Raw genomic sequence first — 14,430 nt, 5'->3', positions numbered from 1 at the left:
AGGATGCATAGCTACACTAGCATGTGTAGCTAAAATCAGGAAGAAGAGAAGAGGAAAAGGAGAAGCTTCAGTTGTGCGTAGCTACGTAGCCAGGCATAGATAAGATGCGTAGCTGCGCTGCATGTGTAGATGAAACCAGAGGAAAACAAGAAGAGTTTCTGATGCATAGCTAGAGTACATAGCTACGCACAACTCCTACACACCCTATTTTCTATAAATAGAAGGAAGCGGGAAGATCGAATTTGAGCAAGGTTTTCAAAATTCTGATATTTTACCGAGAGAAAAGGTCAACCCCCACATCTAATGCATTTCAAGGTATGATTTCTTGGTACATATATGATGTTATAACATCATTATATATTATAACTAATACATATATGGATCCAATCCATAGGAATTTACTTGAATCTTGAAGAATCACCAAGGACACCAAAGAAGAGATTTTATAGGATTATTTTCAAAAGGTAAATTCTTCTACTCCAACCTCATTCATGAGATATAAGTGAGTGTATATATGGTATTCATGATATTAAGAAGCAATTAAATATGAGTAATTATGAAACCCTAGTTGGATAGTGATGGTTGGTAATTGGGAAAGATATTAATAGCGACTTGGGGTATTAAATGAAGATTGTTTAGTTGTTTATAACCCTAATAGGCTATAAAGTTCTATAAATGAGATTGTTATGAATGGATAAACATATTTGGTAAGAAAGATGAAACCTAAGTATCTTTAGTCAAGAGTAAAGACCTAAATGGGTATTGTTGAGCAACTCTTGACTCATGTTGGATATAATAGTGTAGATTGTGATTGCTTGAAGAACTTAGATACTTGTGTTAAAGTTTTGGGTGCATATTGAGACCTAATACTTCATGGAGTTTTTCCTTCAAATCGCATATCATAAATTGGTTTAGAACTTGACTTCTAATTGTGGATCCTAGCTCATGGGGATGAGTGGGTTGGAATACACCATCCTTGCATTATAAGTAGTTATATTCCATTCATGAGTTATTTTATTAAAAATATAAAGTGTAACATTTTTTAAGTATCTTTACACGTTGGAGTGACACGTGTTGAACTAAAAGATAAATTCTCATTTTGTTAATTTCTTTTTACATGAAATTGAAAAAGATTTTTATTTGATTTTTGTTCAAATGGTTGAATCGGTTATGAAAACCGTAATTTAATTTGAATCTATTTTTAAAAAGTCAAATTTTTTGGGGTTACTAATGGAGACCACCGAGATTGGTTCGAATTTTAAATTTGTTACCATGGAACTACACGTAATGGTGTAGGGACACATTCCCAAGGTTAAGCTGAAGTTTGTGCAATAAAGTCCCCTAATTTGTGAGAAAATGTTCGTTATTAAATATAATGAGGTTAATTTGACTCGTACGGTACTACGATAAGCCACCTAGATAAGTAGGGTCTAATACTTGTGGCTAGGTTAATCACCTAGTGTTGTTTCTATTATATCGGCATAGGTATAGCTCCTGCTAACAGTAAAATTTCACATGATTTTAGTTGAACTTAAAGGCCAAAGGAGATAACATTGAAATATGTTTTACATTATAATTTAATCTCCTTTTTAACTTATGAATTAATATAAATGCTTTCTTTTATATCAATGCATTGCATATCTCATTATCTTCTTTTCCTATCTTGTCCCACTCTTTGAAAAACGGTTCATGATTCATACTAGGCATGTGGAGCTTAGGCCCTTTGAAAAAAATTCTATTTTTAGTTTCAGGCACCAGTCCTAAGTAGTGCGAGCCCCGTGGCTAAGACAGCTCCACATCTCCAGTTGATACTTTTAGTGAGGCTTCACTCTTACTACATTGGAGTAACATTATTTATGTATTTGGGTTACCAAAGCTTGTCTCGATCGACTAAAATCATTCCGTGTCATAGAGATTCCATAGACAATAGTAGTTTATTCTTTTGGGTTGTAAGCTATGGTTACTCATATGGCATACATGAATAAAGAGTTATATTTATACCTTTTGTTTAATAAAAAGAATTATTTTAAAGGTTATATTTCATCCATGGTTTTTTTTTTAAAATGTTAATGTTTCAAAAAGCTTCTGTATACATAAAAGAGAGGATTTATATATGGGTTTTGTTTGCTTGGGCCGGGAAGTGCCGAGTGCCGGTCACATGAATATTGGGTCGTGACAAACTTGGCATCAGAGGACTAGGTTCTAAGTTGAATCCTAGGATGTCTATGGAATCGTGTCTAGTAGAGTTCTCTTTATCAGTGTGTTGTGCACCAAATTTATATCGGGAAAGCAACATGGAAATTATAAAAATATTTTGTTATTTCTCCCTATTCTAGACTGTGTAGTAGAGGTTCAATCTAAGAGGTTTCTTAACTTGTACGTTATCTCGATTCGCATAATATGGTGAACACACTCGGTAGCAATGTGAACAGAGAAGTTGCTCCTATACCCAATGTGGCTTAGGGAGGGACAATTGTTATACCAAGGGGCCGACCTCTAATGGTTGCAAAGGCATGGACTATGCCAGCTCCTGTAGCTCCTAGAATGGTGGTGGAGCATGAGGAAGAAGTTGATGAGGCACCTGCTCCACTTCCAGTGCCAAACCACTTAGATGAGACCCTTCTTGGCATAATTAAGACCATGGATACTTTTGCAGAGCTAATGGCTATGCAGACCCAACAAAACCTGTATATAGTTATTCAATATCTCTATCAGGGAGGCATGAGAGCACCAGTGACTGAGGATATGGCACAATTGGCCATAAAGTTTGTAAGGCTTGAATCATTGACATTTATAGGAGCGGATCCTCTTGCGGACCCACAAGACTTTTTTGAGGAGACAGAGAAGACCACTACCTTACTAGGAGTAAAAGATCATCAAGTTGTTATGTTAGTAGCCTACCAGTTGAAAGATGTGGCCAACCTCTGGTTTAAATGGGTGGAGAAAAGTAGACCGGAGGATTCACCTCCAATGACTTAGAAAGAATTCACCAAAATGTTTATCAAGAAGTGGTTGCCATCGGGAGTTAGGGATGCTCTTGCAATATCATGTGAGACCTTAAAGCAGGATGCTATGTTTGTTTCAAAGTACAACATCAAGTTTGAGAAGTTGTCTCGCTATGCTCCCCACCTTATCCCCACGGATGATAACAAGATTGATCGTTTTGCCCGTGGATTGATTCTGCGTATTCGAAAGAATGCGGCTAGTGGAAGACGAACACCAATTATACTAGCTTTATGTAATTGGCTATAGATATTGAGAGGATTCATCCAGAGGAAAAGGTCAACAGAGAATAGAACAATAAGGCTTGGACCTTTGGTACTTTCAGTGCAGTGCCCAATTCGGGCAAGGGTCAGAACAACAGGGGGCCATCTAGGCCACCGCAATCTATGGTACAGACCGCTTTTAGTGGCCCACTAGTGGCTTAGAGTTAGAGACATAGAGGTTAGCCTAGACCAACAAAAAGTGATCGCAGGACGACTCAACAGGTTCAAAGTAGTGTAAGCTTATATTCCAGACAATCTGACTTATCTCCAGTGATTTGAGGCCTATACTATTGGTGTGGTCAGATATGCTACATGAAATGGCTCTGTCCCAATAGGCAATAGGGATCAAGGGCCAAACCAATACCTTCTATGGCTACTACTTTAGCTACACCACCCATACCTCAGGGAAATGGGAACCATGGTGGTCGTAATGCAGGAAAGACACATCAGACATCTACAACTTCTATGGGGAATCAACACTATTTCAGTGCTATGCCCACTCGCCCTATTGCAGAGGCTTCAGAGCCGTTGTCACAAGTATACTCACTGTTTGCACACTTGATGCTTATGCTCTTATGGATCCTGGATCCATATTTTCCTATGTTACCCCATACTTTGCTTTGGATTTTAGGATAGAGCAAGAACAATTATTGAACCATTGGATTTCAGTATACTCACTATTCATACCAGTTGTTGAGTTTCTAGATGTCTTTCCCGATGAACTTTTGGGTATTCTACCGGATCAGATTATTAATTTTGGTATAGATATGATGCCAACTACACAATCGATATCTATTCTACTAGAACGGATAGCCCCAACAGAGTTAAAATAATTAAAGAAGAAATTGAAGAATGTGCTCGACACAGGGTTCATTAGGCCGAGTGTCTCACTATGGGGTGTGCCAGTTTTATTTGTGAAAAAGAAATATGGATCTTCAAGATTGTGTATTGACTATCGGCAACTTAACAAGGTTACTATCAAGAACAAATATCCATTGCCTTGGATAGATGACTTGTTTGGCTAGTTAAAAGGGGTAAAGTATTTCTCAAAGATTGACTTAAGGTCAGGTACCATCAGTTGAAGATACGAGAAAAGATATTCCTGAAATAGCTTTTCGTACTCACTACGGGCATTATAAATTTTTGGTGATGTCATTCAGGTTGATCAATGCCCCTGCAACTTTCATTGATATGATGAATCGAGTTTTCAAACAGTTTCTTGACATATTCATAATAGTGTTTATTGATGACATTTTAGTCTACTCATGAAATTGAGAGGAGAAAGCCAATAATTTGAGGATGGTATTGCAAACGCTATTAGATCATAAGTTGTATGCAAAATTTTCTAAGTGCGAGTCTTGGATTGAATTTGTGGCGTTCTTAGGTAGGTGGTATCAAGGTTGATCCGCAAAATATTGAAGCGGTTAAATGTTAGCCTAGACCAATAACACCAACGGAGATTCGAAGCTTTTTGGGATTAGCCGACTACTATCAGAGGTTTGTTGAATGGTTTTCTACTCTTGCATTTCCTTTGACCAAACTTATACTGAAAGATGCCAAATTTCAATGGTTGGATGCTTGTGAAAGGAGTTTCCAAGAATTGAAAACGAGGCTGACTACAACACCGGTGTTGACCTTACCTACGGGCTTAGAGGGTTTTACAGTATATTGTGGCACTTCAAGAGTTGGGTTAAGGTGAGTGTTGATCTAACAAAGTAAAGTGTCTGCCTATGCTTCAAGGAAATTAAAAACCCACGAAAAGAACTATCCCACTCATGACTTAGAACTCGCCGGTGGTGTTTGTATTAAAGATAAGGGGCCACTATCTGTATAGTGTCCATTGTAAGGTGTATACTGATCACAAGAGTTGCAATACATTTTCAAGCAGCAAGACCTGAACTTGAGCAAATAAGATGGCTTGAACTTCACAAAGACTATGATGTTTATATTTTGTACTATCCGGAAAAGGCCAACGCGATGGTCTTAGTATAAAGTCAACAAGTAACTTAGCTTGTTTGGTGGTACGTGCACAACTTATGATGAGAGATATCCATAGCTTGGCAAACTTGGGTGTATGAATTGTCGAGGATGATACTGGTGATGTGACCATACAAAATGGCACCCAATCATCCTATATTGAATAGGTAAAGTCCCATCAATATGAAGATCCATATTTAGTAGTGAGTTGAAAGAAGGGATCAACTGGCAGAAAGTCACAGTATTCATTGTGGATGCAATCGATGGTAGTCTGAGGTATTAAGACCGATTGTGTGTTCCCAATGAGAATGATCTTAGAAGAATAATCATGACTAAAGCACATAACTTGAGGTACTCCGTACATTCGGGATCTACTAAGATGTACCAAGATTTGAAAGAGGTCTATTGGTGGAATAATATGAAGAGAGATATAGCCAAGTTCGTGTCAATATGGATAAATTGCCAACAGGTAAAGGCTGGACACCAAAGACCCAGTGTGTTAGCCCAAAATATTAAGATCCCATAGTGGAAATGGAAGATGATCAATATGGACATCGTTGTTGGATTTCCCCAATCTTTTCGCAAGTATGATTCCATTTGAGTAATTGTGGATCAATTGACAAAGTCGACACACTTCCTTCCAGTCAAAACTACTGAAAGTGCAGAGAAGTACGCACAACTTTACATTAACGAAATTGTCAGATTGCATGATACTCCTATTTCTACCATTTCAAATAGAGGTTCTCTATTCATGTCAAACTTTTGGTAGTCTTTTCAAAGGAATTTGGGTACACAAGTTAACCTTAGCACGATTTTCACCCCCATACAAACGAACATGCAGAAAGGACCATTCACACACTTGAGGATATGCTACGATCCTATGTGATTCATTTCAAGGTAATTGGGATGGCCATTTACCACTCAACGAGTTTACTTATAATAATAGCTATCAAGCGAGCCTACAAATGACACCATTTGAAGCTTTGTGTGGGTGACGATGTAGGTCTCCAATTTGTTGGTTTCAAGTTGGTGAAGCCCAATTATTAGGTCCCGACATGGTGCACTAAGCCATGAAAAATGTGAAGGTGATTAAAGAGAGACTAAAAATGGCTCACAGTCACCAGAAGTCCTATTCGGATGTTTGACGTAGGGAATTAACCTTTAAAGAGGGTGACTTTGTTTTCTTGAAAGTGCCACTAATGAAAGGTATGATGCGTTTTGGCAAGAATGGAAAATTGAACCCACGATTCATTGGGCCTTAAAATATTTTGACGAAAACAGGAGAGGTAGCCAATGAATTAAAACTACCACAAGAGTTATCTTCCGTACATCCAGTCTTTCATGTATCGATGTTACGAGAATGTTTAAGAGACCCCTCTCATGTCATTTTCCCACAAACCATTGATATAAATGAGGGACTAACGTATGAAGAACTTCATATTGCTATACTCGATAGACAAGTCCAAAAGTTGAGAATAAAAAAGGTTTCATCGGTTAAAGTGCTATGGCGGAATCAAGATGTTGAGGAAGCAACATGGGATGCAGAGGAGGACATGAAGAAGAGATACCCTTATTTATTTCAAGAGAATGAAGCACAAACTTGAATTTTGTAATAATGCACTTTGCATTTCATTTTAAGACTTTTCTATATTCACATGTGATATGATAAGGTGTATTAAGCTTTGCTGATACACAACAATACATTTGTGTGAAATGAAAGTCATCTCTCTCTCTCTATATATATATATATATGTGTGTGTGTATGTGTGTGTTTGTATATGTATCTGTGTGTGTGTGTAGCTTCGTGTTGAGATAACAGGTGAAATCTTGGTATAGTCCTATTTTTAAAGGAGACTCTGTCGAATATTTTCTAGAAGTTGGGGAGTTAGTCAAAATGGATGGCAAATAAGAGGTCATTTGGTGTCTAAGTCTAGGAGGGTTATGGTTGGATATTGAAATTGATTACAACTTCAGCTTTACATTTGAGGACGAATCCCCGAATTTTTCTGAGACAATTGAGTCTAATTCAAAATTAAGAGAATAATTAGTGAGACTTTGAAGTACATAAGGACCCATACGAGGGTAGTGGGGTCATTGGGATACTTGAGCATGAAGTCATAAGGGTTTGAGGTCCCTAGGTTGAGTGTCTAAAAGCATTCCTTAGAGGGTTTAGCAAATAAAGGAGCAAGAGAATTCTTGTATCTAGGCGTAGCTAGGATACATAGCTACGCTGACAGCGTAGCTAAAACCAGGAAGAAGAGAAGAGAAAAAGGAGAAGCTTCAACTGTGCGTAGCTAGGGAGCATAGCTACGCAGCTAGTCATAGATAAGATGCGTAGCTACGCTGCATGCGTAGATGAAACCAGAGGGAAAACAAGAAGAGCTTCTGATGCATAGCTAGAGTGCATAGCTACACACAGCTCCTACATACCTTATTTTCTTTAAATAGAAGGAGGCGGGAAGAGAGAATTTGAGCAAGGTTTTTGAAGCTTTAATATTTTAGAGAGAGAAAGGGTCCACCCCCACATCTAACCCACTTAGGGGTATGATTTCTTGGTACATCTATGATGTTATAACATCATTATAAATTATAACTAACATATATATGGATCCATCCATAGGAATTACTTGAATCTTGAAGAATCACCAAGTACACCAAAGAAGAGATTTTCTAGGGTTTCCTTTAAAAAGCAAATTCTTCTACTCCAACCCCATTTATGAGATATAAGTGAGTGTATATATGATATTTAGAAGTAGTTGAATGTGAGTAATTATGAAACCCTAGTTGGATATTGATGGTTGGTAACTGGGGAAGACATGAATAGTGAATTAGGGTATTAAATGAAGATTGTTTAGTTGTTTATAACCCTAATAAATCATAAAGTACTATAAATGAGATTTTTAAGAGTGGATTAACACATTTGGTACGAAAGATGAACCCTAAGTACCTATAGTCAAGTGTAAAGACATAAATGGGTATTGTTGAGGAACTCTTGACTCATGTTGGATATTATTGTGTAGATTGTGATTGGTTCAAGACTTTGGATGCTAGTGGTAAAGCGTTGGAAGTATATTGAGATATGTTGAAACCCACTACTTCATGGAGTTTTTCCTCCAAATCGCATATCGTAAATTAGTTTAGAACTAGACTTCTAATTGTGGGTCCTAGCTCGTGGGGACAAGCGGGGAATTATAAATGGTTAAGTTCCATTAATGAGTCATTTTATTAAAAACATAAAGTGTAACAGTTTTGAAGTATCTTTACATGTTGGAGTGGCACTTGTTGAACTAAAAGATAAATTCTCATTTTGTTAATTTTTTTTACATGAAATTGAAGAAGGTTTTATTTGATTCTTGTTCAAATGTTTAAATCGGTTATGAACACCGTAATTTGATTTGAAGTAGATTTATTTGAGGTTTATAAACTATGAATCTATTTTAGAAAAGTCAAATGTTTTGGGAGTCACTAGTGGGACCACCGAGATTGGTTTGAATTTTGAACTCGTTACCGTGGAACTACACATACCGATGTAAGGACACATTCCAAAGTTAAGTCGAGTTTTGTGGGATAGAGTCCCTTAATTTGTGCGAAAATGATCATTAATAAATGTAATGAAGTTAAGTCCACTCGTACAGTACTACGAGAATCCATCCGGACAAGTAGGGTCAAATACTTGTGGCTAAGTTAATCACCTAGTGTTGTTTATATTATGTCGACGTCGGTATAGTGCTCCCGCTAAGGGTAAAATCTCACATGATTTTGGTTGAACTTAAAGGCCAAAGAAGATGAATTCGAAATCTGTTTTACATTATCATTTCATCTCCTTGTTTAATTTATGAATTGATATAAATGCTTCCTTGTTATATCAATGCTTTGCAGATTTCTTGATCATCTTTTCCTATCTTGTCCCACTCTTTGGGAAAATGGTTCATGATTCATACTAGGCATGCGGAGCTTAGACTCTTTGGCCAAATTTCCATTTATATTTTCAGGCACTGGTCCTAAGCAGCGTGAGCCCCGTGGATAGGACAACTCCACTCTTCAGTTGATACTTTTTGTGAGGCTCCACTATTACCATTATGGAGTAACATTTATTTTATGCCTTTGGGTAACCGCGTCTTGTCTTAGTCGACTATATTCATTGTGTGTCATAGAGATTCCATAGATAATGTCGTGCCCCCTTTTTCCTAGCGGAATCGAGGTTTTGACATTCATTGGGAACAACTCATTTCCTTTTGGGAATTGGGTATTTGAATTTGAAGAGTCGCCACCTAACGGATTTAAGGTGCGTTAGGGTGCCTAGAGCAAATAACTCATGAAAACCGGTTTGCATTACCAGAGATTGGGTAAGGGCTCAAAATAACCTTGAAGGGGCACCCCTCGTAGTCCACAACGGTGGGTCCTAGTCGAACTCAATTATGTGAATTAGTCATTTAACAGATAGGCAGTCTAAGCATGCATATGCAAATAAAGGAAGTTTAATAAATAGGTAGTCTAAGCACACATATATAAATAAGGTGAGGGAAGTCCTAGGTTTGTTAGCCTATAAGATCACATCTGTACAATACCCAGTAAGCCTTCCTCAAATAAAGGGGCTACACGTGGCATTAGCGCACATGTCATCATATCCTTCGCTACCCAATTACCCTCCCCTTGGTCATAGCCTAAAGCGTTCTAGGCATCTTTAGATGTATCATATGCGTGCACTACCTGTCCCTTTACTTATATAGTCCGGAGGTATTTAGGACGTCTAGTTAAGGTGGATCTAGACTCTCCTATAGTAATTAAAAGGAGAAAACTGTAGGTGACATACAAAACATATAGGACTGGACCAAAGATAGAACAATTAGAAGGCTCACATTTTACCCCCACAAATAGAACAAGTAGGTGCACGTCTCAAACAACAGATTTTCAGATAGTTAAGAAAGGTCATAGAATAGGATATCTAGGCGAGAATAACAAGCAGGGAGTATGCAATATTGAGTTAAGGCAAAAGTGTTAAAGACCTAATCAGTTTGCCTACTGATTTTAGGATCTGTTGAATCTGGGTAGTTCACAAATAAGCATAGCATAGTTTCCAGTTTTTATAAGATTTAATTACCTACAGCTTGCCTAGGCGGAGATGCCCTATAAACATACTATCTAAATGTAATCTGGATCAATTTAAAACAAATAGTTTTGGAACTTGTTAAGTCCTATAGGCATGCTGGTCTAGGTGCTGAACATTACAGAGCTGGTTTACATACATTAAATCCTAGAACGTGATATAGGTGTTGAGATTGCTTTTAAAACAGGATAGTTACTGATTTATGCGATGTAGGCATGGTTTTAAAATGAATGCAATAACAGTCCTAAAGCAGGATCTCTAATGCACATGATGAATAGACGTATTGTTAAGTAGGATTATAGTAGTAATCTAATAACATAATTTCTAGGTGATCATGATCATGTAGGAGCAGAATTTCGTAACAAATGAGGTAATAATATAACATGTTTTCTAGTATGCCAAACGATCCTAAAAGCATGGTTTTTGAAGCAAGTAAACATAATAAACTTAAGGCATGATTTCTAATGCAAGTAAACATAGTGATCCTAAGAGATTGATATCTAATGCAAGTAAACATAGTGATCCTAAGGGCATGATTTTAACCCGATTTCCCTTATGAAAATCATATAAGAATCCTCTTCTCTTTTACTAATTTCTTCAATTGCTATTTACAAGGATTATTATTACAGACCATAAATGAATATACATAATGGATAAAGCTATACTATAGGGATCCTGAAACCAGGAAAACTTTCGAAGTAACCCTTTGTGAGAAAGTTTGAAAAGCCAACTCCAGTGTGTCAAAGTTCAGAGGAGCCTCAGGTACTCCTAAACAATGCTTACACTAGAGGGGCGAGACCCTAGGTGTTCTAAGAATGGGAGTAGTGTTTGAAAATAGAAGTGGTTTTAAGAAAATAATTTAGAAGTAAACAGAGTCATTGCATCACTCTAAGGCCAAGGTTTCAGCAACCAAATAGCAAGCAAGCAGAAACATTGTCACAAAGCTTTAAAGCAGAGATTCCCATTACCCAGATTTAGCTTAGTTCATTAGTTAACACTAGGTGGCATATAGCATGTTGAGAACAAACAACTACACAGAGAGGGGAGCAGGGGTTGAGAACATAGGAATCCTGAATCAGGAGCACATAAAACACGGTGAGAAGCATATTGATTAATACCAAGCAAGTATAGCACTCAATAGGACCTAAGGGTGCTGACTAGAAGTGATAGACAACAGACACATAAGTTTGAGAGAGCCAAATTACATAGTACTGGGTAGGGCATAGTAACATGAGCAATCATGTTGACTTAAAGCAGTAGACAGGAAAGTCATAGAACTAAAGTAGTAAGACCTAAATACAGAAGTAATCATGCTATTTGTAGCAATAAACAGGAAAGCAGAAGTTTAAATATAAAAGTAACCTTGTTAATTGGGATCAACAAATAGGGGAAGGCATGGATTTGGTTACACAGAAATAGACAGGGCAATGAACAGGAAAACACATAGATATAGCTTCAATACGTGTGAAAGGATATTAAGAGGGGAGACATACCAGTTAAAGACAACAAATAGAAGATGAGAATATGAAAACTCAGTGGTCTAGCCTTGGCTTTCAGTCGGCTAAACAATGTAGTGAATACAAGTAGCAGCAAGATGAGAGCAAAGTATGGGTGTGAGTGAGAGTTTTTTTTTTTTTTTGAATTCCTCCTCCAGAAGAATCAGAATGAGAGTATATATAGCACTTAGAGAGTAGAACAAATAATGTAAAGAGAATCATAAGTCAGTCAATTAGGGGCAATCAAATAATTATAGAATCAAATCATGTAAGGGAATCCAGAATAGGCCCCTTAATTAGGGGTAGTTACTTAGCGGTCATAGCAAACAAAGCTAATTAGGGTAAAGAATCCAAATTATACCCAAATAGGGAATCAGTAAGAATCCATGAACCATACGGATAATTAAGGTAAAGGGAGTAATCAAATAATAAATCGAGCTTGATAGGGACAACAAGATATGGAATTATACCATAAATAACTCTAATTGAATTTCAAATAAGGCAAGAAGTAGGGTCATCACTCAATTAAGGTTCGAAATCGTAAATCAAGTAATCAATTCCACAAATAAGGCAGTACGAGTAATCAGAGACCAATCAAGGGTTAATCAACCCCATAAATAGACAAGAGATATCGATTAAGAAACTCAGAATTAAGGTAAACAGACGGCAATCAGTTAATTAATTTAATAAACAAGTGAAACCCTAGATAATTAGGCAAATTAGTCGATTATTCAAATAATAACAGACAAAAAATGTTGAAATCAAACAATGACAAGTCAACCAATCAAGTCTGGAGCATAGTCATTGTAGAAAGATTAAACAAAAACATGAGAAATTTCAGAAAACCCTTTGCAAAATAGACGAAGTAGAAACCCTAATTTTAGAAAATACTTAAAGTTGATTAACAGTAGGGAATCAGAAGATTCTTAAGGAAAACGGTCATGGAAAATTGAAAATACTTCAGATACACAGAGATTCGACCAACAAATAACAAGAAAACAAAACCATAATAAAATAATAAAGTGCTTAAAAATCAGTTAATCAGTGAAGAAATAAGGGAACCTTAAAAAGATCAGTGACGAACTCAAAATCGCTCTAGATCTACAAGGATCTAGACAGATTCAAGTCCAAACATTAGGTTTTTGAAGAAAAGAGAAAGGGTAAAGAAAATGTTGTCTTTGAATCAGAGATTTGAGCCGTAAAACGTCGATAGAAAGCAGTCACAGACCCTAGACAGACTCTTGGAGAGTTCTGAACAAGATTTGGACTAGATCTCTTTGAGTTCCTTCCACGAAATCACAAAATCGAGCAACCAGGGGAAGTAGGAGGCCCGCAGGGGTCTCAAACACCCATGGAAATCCATGGATCGAGTGAGAATCGGAGGGATTAGGACTGTTTTTGGGTGGCGGCGGCTAGGGTTAAGGTTGGGTCTCAGAGAGAGACGGAGAGGAGAGGAGTTTTAGGGCGCCTGAAATGAGAAGGAATGAAAGGGTTTATGGGGTATTTGGGATTAATATGTCAAGTTTAATCGTGGGCCGTTGTTCTAAAAGATCAACGACCACGATTAAATGGGGTTACTGGGTCGGGTAGGTTTAATTAGGTTAGGGTCAGATAAAAATTAGGCCTGGTAGATTTGGGCAAATTTTAATTTAATTGGAATTGAAATTAGGTTGTTTTAATTAGGCTAGGTCCGAAAATAAAAAAGTGTCATTTGTTAAATACCCATTTAATTGCTAAAACCATTTTAAAAAAATAGTTAATAAATTAAAAAAAATGATGTCCATGCCTAGAAATGTTTTAAAATAATTACTTAATATTTTAAAAATATAAAAGGCTATTGTCCGGTAAAATAATGTAATAATGCATGCATGGGCTATAATTGCAAAGTAATTGCAATTGTACCCTAAAAATGCATGATCACGCCCAACTATGCCTTATAAAAAGGTCACGCGGACATTGCAAATATTATCTGAGTATTTAGCCTAGAGTTGAACCCACAAGGAATTAACCTATCAATTACTCTCGTTAGACTTACTAAATTCCACGGAATCAACTTCCCAAATATTATAAATAACAATTGAGGGTGTTTCTCCTAACTATGAATGAATGTAAATAAGCAACTGAAAACTAACTATGATTGAGTTGTAAACAATTAAGAGAAGGATCTACGGTTATGATTTCCCCTATTGATGGAATCCCTTCCAGTTATGTTTCACATAGATTTGCCTAAACACCTCTATCAATCATGAGAACTCTTACTAGCATAAATCTCTCCCGAGTAATCACGTTAATTTACTAGACGTACTCTCCCGAGATACACTAGCTGGCTTTATTTATTATAGCTCACTTTAGATTGCACCCAAGGCTTCGTTATCCCTAATCCCGCCTTTAAACCCTCAGTTATTGATCCTTCATATACTTTGGGAGTGGTGTTGTTCAAAAATTACCTAAATATGCACTCTCTCCCGAGTTATGCACACTAAATAGGCACAACTAATTGAGGATCCTGTCAATTAACTACAACAAGCACATAGTTGAGCAAATAGAGATTAAACTAGGCAAACTATATTAACATAACAAGAAG

This window comes from Nicotiana sylvestris, chromosome 9 (assembly GCF_000393655.2).
Source record: "Nicotiana sylvestris chromosome 9, ASM39365v2, whole genome shotgun sequence".
Classification (NCBI taxonomy): domain Eukaryota; kingdom Viridiplantae; phylum Streptophyta; class Magnoliopsida; order Solanales; family Solanaceae; genus Nicotiana; species Nicotiana sylvestris.
The sequence above is the reverse complement of the archived record's forward strand: the minus strand, read 5'-3'. Positions refer to the sequence as shown.